Raw genomic sequence first — 6,926 nt, 5'->3', positions numbered from 1 at the left:
TTCACTCTTCACTTTGACAAACAAAGAATCTGTTAATCTCTCTCTCTCTCAAACCGAGATGGCGACACTTATAGGGTTTTCTCAGACCAAGTTTCAACATTGCAGCATATCGTTCTCTTCGCCACCGTGTGGTCTCAATTGTGGGGAGGTGGACTGACTCAAAGACACTCCGTTCAGGTTTCCTCGGTGGTAACTCCTATAATGATCGGATGCGGGTAAGACCCGGATCAGGACAAACGAATCGGAGAAGCTCATTAGCTGTAAAAAATGTCGTGGGACGGTCCTCTCGCCTCCGTCAAGCTAATCATCCAAGGCAAAAACCTCGAGGTTTGAAACTTTTACTACACGCTTGAAATTGAGTTATTAACCAAAAATATGTAAACTTTGTGTGAATATTCTTCCAAGTTATTACAAAAGTTTTGAACTTTCGAGAAATGTTTGATGTTGGTTTTCGAAAGTTATCAGAGGCAATTAATTAAGCAGCATGTTGAGGAGAAAGTGGGGAAAGCTGTTCAGAAACACAGCCATCTCGTCAGGGAAGTTGATGTAAGACTCTCGGTTCGTGGAGGAGAGTTTGGTAAAGGACCAAGGATCCTTAGATGCGAGGTAATCATGTCATTATCGATGTCATGTTTTGAGTCTTGATACCAAGTCTGATAGTTGCGGTGGTGAATTTAGGTAACACTGTTTACAAAGAAGCATGGTGTTGTGCGCGGTGAGGAAGATGCTGAGACGGTGTACGCTTGTATCGACTTGGTATCAACGATAATACAGAGGAAGCCAAGGAGAAGGACTCTGACCATGGAAGGCACATGAAAGGTTTTAACAGATTGAAGGTAAGAGAGCCAGTGATTGAGCCGGTTGTTGAGGACGTTTCTGACTCGAGACCGGGAGAAGAGGAGGATGATTTGATCAAGGAGGTTGGTTCATACTTACCTTGTCATTGGTATTAGCTATTACTGAACTTCAACAATTTGTTCATTGGCGATGCTTTTTCTACAGATTGTCCGTACCAAATACTTTGAGATGCCACCATTGGCCGTGGCTGAAGCAGTGGAGCAGCTGGAGTTAGTCGCTCACGATTTCTACGGATTCCAAAATGAAGAAACTGGTATGCATTTGAAACAAATAAATCAATTGCTTCAAAATGGAAGATTGAAAGGAAGACTATAAACACTTTGATATTGTGTATGGTTGGCAGGTGAGATAAACATAGTGTACAAGAGAAGAGAAGGAGGATACGGTCTGATAATCCCTAAGAAAGATGGCAAGTCTGAGAAAGTTGAGCCGCTTCCAACCGAGCAATTGAATGAACGCTCTGTCGCTTAGTAGACTATATGCTCAAACAAAACTGATTTTCCCCTCCTTACAGTAGCTAGGGTTGTTGAGAAAACAGTGAAAGAAACTGAATCTATTAACGAGTTCAGGAAACAATGTACATAAAAGAAGCCAAACGACTCTTTGCAAATGTTTTTGTTCTACTTTTTGAGGTAAGAAATTAAGGGGAAAAAAACAATGAAAAATGTGAATACCAAAAAGTGGAGTCAGAATGATTTTGTTTTAATTTGGAAGTTAGTTTTCATGTGTGCCTAAAGTTGGAACCTGTAAACTTATCTTACACTGTTTTTGTTTTAGATGCTAATTAACCCATGACAATTAGAAGCTACTTCATTCCGATAACAAACCAAACACCAGAAACCACCACAATAATATTATTATCCTGGTTGGGGTTTATACACAAACAGAGATAAAATAGAAGAGCATTTGGTACACCAAAGGAATAAAGTCTTAGTTACAATCAGATAGATACAGAGAGAGGCATTGCGGATCAAAGAAACCAGAATATGCGCATGCACCAACCAAACCCTACTAAGCTTACCCACTTGACTGGATTACACGGGTCTATGCTAACTCCCAATCTGATCACTTCCCATCTCCATCTCACACCAAGTGAAATAGTTAGCAATGATGATAACTGAAATGTTCTTTCAAAACCAAAACAAGTTATAAGGATGCGCTATATCAAACATGAGATGCTGCTAGCAGCAAGATCCATTGCACATGATGACATATGAAATGACAAAGAAACTGGTTTCATTACATCAGAAACTATAGTCTACACCCTACTGGCGCTTCAGTCCAGAATCCATCTTTAGCTACAAGAAGACAATCCCTAACTATAAGGCGTTACAACAACTGTGAGATCAGTTGCTACCAAGCAAGTTCTCTTGGACATCATCACATATCAATAACAAAATAAACTGATTTCATTTCACCAGAAACTATAGTCCAACTAAAACCCTAGTGGCAAATGCAATAAAGACTCCATCTTTAGCTACAAGAAGACTATCTAGCCACTAAGCAGGTGAAATATATCATCAATTCCATACTTTCAAAACAATACAAACCTCAAACTCTAAGGAGCTGCATTTTATTAGCAAAAGCAATCCACATTAACAAAATAATCCCCCTACAACATTTTTTAGCTTTTTTAAACCAAACAAAATCCAAAATTATTATTCATCGTGCTGAAATTTCATCAAAAATGTTAATAAATTGGTCTACTATAAATAAAACAATGATTCTTCAGTGTTCTTCTGTATTTAATCGATTACTTGAGCATACTATTGGTTTTAGATTACACTAGTTTATCGCGTATTCATCTTGTTCAGTAATACTTTATACAAATGTAAAAATTAGAATAGTATAGTTATAATGAAAACAGAACAATACATATATTGGCAAATACAACATACAAAAATTAGTGATCACTTTTAAATCGTTTTTAGTTTTTTTTTTTTACCGAATCGTTTAATCGTTGAAGTAAAAGACAATGAAAAAGAGAGAATTAGAACCCAACAATAAACCTCTTGTTTTTTTTTTGGAAACTTTGATAATAAACCTCTTGTTTGTTTGTAGTTAAAAAAAGTACACAGACAAAAATAATTGAAAAAAAAATAGTAAATAAGAGATTGCAAAAGAAAATAAATGAAAAATAGCCATGGAAAATGAAAGAAGAAAAATATGAAAGGTCTTAAATTCTTAATAAATGATTAGATTTATTTTATATGGCTAATAGTATCATTCATTCAATGAAAAGAACATAAATAAACAGACATTAAAGTTGTCAGTAAAGGAATAAAAATAAACTAGATTGAGACCTGCGTTTTGCGCAGGATGAAACTATTGTATAATATAATTTCTATATAATCATATTCTATATAACTTTCATAATACATATAAATATGTTTATAAATTCTGACCGAATAGACAGTCGGATCAGGTTAAACTGTGAACTGCAAATATATTCGGATAAGTTAAATAAAATTTGGATTGATTTCCTATTTACTTTGATTTCTTTTTTTTTTCTCAATTGGGTTTTGTCTTTTAAATCATTATTAACTATTAAAAATAAAAAATATATATGCAAATTTTCAATTTTCATAATTCAAATGATAAATATTAAATTAAATTTATATTTTGATTTGATTTTATAGATTTTATTTAAACTATAATAACTAAAATTAGTTATGTTAGTCAAATTTTACGCTAAATGATTAATAAAGCATTTAGATTTAGTTTTACTTTTATTCTATAATTGAACTTAATTATATTTGGTTGAATACTTGAATTCTGTTAAAACCGAACCATATTGGTTCATGATAAAAAAAATCTGGTTTATTTACCGGTCCAATTTTTAAGAGATTGAACATGTATAATTTAATCACATAATAAGAGGACTATAGTAAATATTAAGTAACACGTTTAGAAAGAAGATGCATATAATTATTACCCTACGAACATTTTAATTGGAATGACCAAATTTTATGTCAGACTTGATGGGTTTACGACAGCTGATGAGCTTATAAGATTAAGAAAAGAATTGCCACAAAAATAATTATCAGCCTAATACTTTTTAAAACTAATTAGTGGTAACAAAAAATATCATTTACTCTTCTCCACCTTCATACATCAAGCATTTTGTCTGAAAGGGATTACCAATGGGGTTCCTTCAATTTGTTCGTTTTAAACAAAAATCTAGTTTTTTCTAACGGTCTTTCTTTCTCTGATTATTAACCATACTGAGCCCATCTCCTTGACTCACGACAAGCCCACTCGTGAAGCCCATGAACAAGAAAAGACAAATAACACGTCATCGTCTTCCTCTTGTCACGTTGTGGCCGTTGAGCGTACAAAAGCAAAGCAGATTCAAGGCTTGACTGCAACGGTCTCCTTTCCAGCTCATCAGGTCGTCACAGCTAATAGATTCGAGTGTCTCCAATCATGTATTAGGGCTTACTAAAGTTCTCAGCTTGTATAAATAGATGAGATGGGTGTAGCGTTGTTTCTAAGTTGAAAAAGTAATAAAACGTATTTATTTGAGCTTTCGTCTTCTCTGTTCTTGTGTTTCACATGGTATCAGAGCTCAGCGAGTAAATCCTGAGCCATGGCCGAAACACCAGATCCGATTTCCGCTCCTTCTCTCACTATCTCTCAATGCGTAACGTTGAAGCTTTCTTCCACAAACTATCTTTTGTGGAAGACTCAGTTCGAGTCGTTTCTCTCGAGTCAGTCGCTGCTAGGGTTCATCAATGGAACCTCTCCTCGTCCTTCACCGACGGTTCAAGTTCGAAACGGTGAAGCTGTTACTGCAGAAGCGAATCCTGAGTTTGTTCGTTGGGTTCGTCGTGACCAGCTTGTCATGGCCTGGTTGTTTGGTTCGTTGTCTGAGGAAGCTCTCCGCTCGGTGTATGGTCTCACCTCTGCCTACGACGTGTGGTTTAGTCTGGGCAAGAAACACAACCGCATCTCTGCAACTCGAAAGCTTGATCTCCAACGCAAGCTTCAAGGTATGTCGAAGAAAGACAAGACTATGTCTGAGTATCTTAATGATGTCAAGAGTGTTTGTGATCAACTTGACTCGATGGGTAGTGGTGTGTCTGAGCAAGAGATGATTTACGCTGCTCTGAATGGTTTGGGTCGTGAGTATGAGTCGATTTGTACCGTGATTGAACACTCCATGGATGCAAATCCAGACATTCGCTTTGAAGATGCAGTCTTTAAGCTTGTGAACTTCGCAGACAAGCTTAAAGTCTACAACGACTCTGCTGCTCCGACTCCTCATCTTGCCTTTCACACTGATAGAGGTCAGTCTAACAGAGGACGTGGCTACTACAACAACAGAGGAAACAGAGGACGTGGTTCTGGTGCGTACTCTACACGGGGTCCAGGCTTCAACCAACAGTTCTCCGGAGCCAACAATGGCTCTCATCCCACGTGTCAGATCTGCCACCGCCCTGGTCATACAGCTGATCGTTGCTACAACCGTTTCGATCAGCAGTATCAAACTCCACAGAACCTTCACAACGCCTTATCTACTGTCACGTTGTCTGATCAAGCTCCTCTCACCGGTCAAGAATGGTACCCTGACTCTGCTGCTTCTGCTCATATCACGAATAATGGGTCTCAACTGCAGTCCTCTGCACCGTATCTTGGTAATGATCAGATTATTGTAGGCAACGGAGATCAGCTTCCTATCACTCACATTGGGTCGATCCCTCTGCATACACCAAGAGGTATACTACCTCTATCTGATGTTCTTGTCTGTCCTGCTATCACTAAGTCTCTGCTTTCAGTTTCTAAACTCACAAAAGACTATCCCTGTGAATTTACGTTTGATGATGAATCTGTGATGGTTAAGGACAAGGTGACAAAGCAGGTGATCACTCAAGGTCATCGACATAAAGTAATAGAAATATTTGTATTTGTATCTATCTATTTTCTCAGATAATTACATAAAATAATTAAGTAACATAAACTGATATATGTTTAATTGGCTAAAAATAGTTTATAATTAGTATATTGAAATGTTTTTTTGTTTTTTTCTTAAATTTAGTTCACTTTAATATCTTTCAATTAAAGCCAAAAATATACATAAATTATAACTTACTTATATAATATAATTTTTCACATACAATCACAATTTTTTACTGCTTATTTTAAAATATATTAGAAACCAAGTAATTATAAAATATTTTAAAATAACATGACAGTATGTACTTTAACGAGGTAGATATATTATATTTTATTATTATTAAAATTATTTGTTTTCTTAGTATTAAATTAATTTAATTTTCTTATGTTTGTTGAACTTAATATAACAATAATCAAAATACCAAAGCAAATATTTATTTAAAACAAGTTTACCGTCCAATAAATCTAAGGCATATAAAGTATTTACAACTCATAAAATATTTTAATTAATGTAAATATTGATATGTTTTCATGAATTTCCTAAATTGTATCAGTTACTTATGTATTCACTACAAGAAAACATAATCTTAACGAGGGCGGTTTTCCTCGTGAGTTCATCGTAAAAGAGGCTTTACGATGAATTAACGAGGAACCACGTTTGCTCGTTAATCATCTGTCGTAACACATATTTCCTCGCTAATTCGTCGTAACTTAGCGAGGAATATATTTCGTCGTAAAGACGAAGTAGATCATTTCGTCGTAAAGACCACGTCAATATTCCACGTAAGGAGGTCGCTATATTTCCTCGTAAATACGTCGAAACGAGTTCCTCGTAAACTACACGTAAATACCTTGAAAGTGTTTCCTCACAAAATACACGTAACGACCACAAAAGGATTTCCTCGTAAAATACTCGTTTATCTTTCCTCGTTATTCCCTCGTAAATGTTTTCTCGTAAAATACTCGTTTATTATTTCTCGTCATTTCCTCGTAAGGTTTCCACGTAAATAGGTCGTACATTAGCTACGAATTTACTTCGTTTTTATTATTTTACAGAATTTAAAAATATAATTAAAAAATAATTAAAATTATTTAATTTATTAATAAAATTAAAATTTAAAATAAAAATAAATCAACATGAAAATATTTTATATATAAATAAGTTTTGAATT

General features: G+C 35.1%; 1 pseudogene; it reads left to right on the top strand.

Annotated features, from left to right (window-relative positions):
• The first annotated feature begins 267 nt into the window (after positions 1 to 267).
• Positions 268 to 2,794, top strand: LOC106348253 (annotated as a pseudogene).
• The last annotated feature ends 4,132 nt before the right edge of the window (positions 2,795 to 6,926 follow it).

This window comes from Brassica napus, chromosome C1 (genome assembly GCF_020379485.1).
Source record: "Brassica napus cultivar Da-Ae chromosome C1, Da-Ae, whole genome shotgun sequence".
Classification (NCBI taxonomy): Eukaryota; Viridiplantae; Streptophyta; class Magnoliopsida; order Brassicales; family Brassicaceae; genus Brassica; species Brassica napus.
The sequence above is the reverse complement of the archived record's forward strand: the minus strand, read 5'-3'. Positions and strand labels throughout refer to the sequence as shown.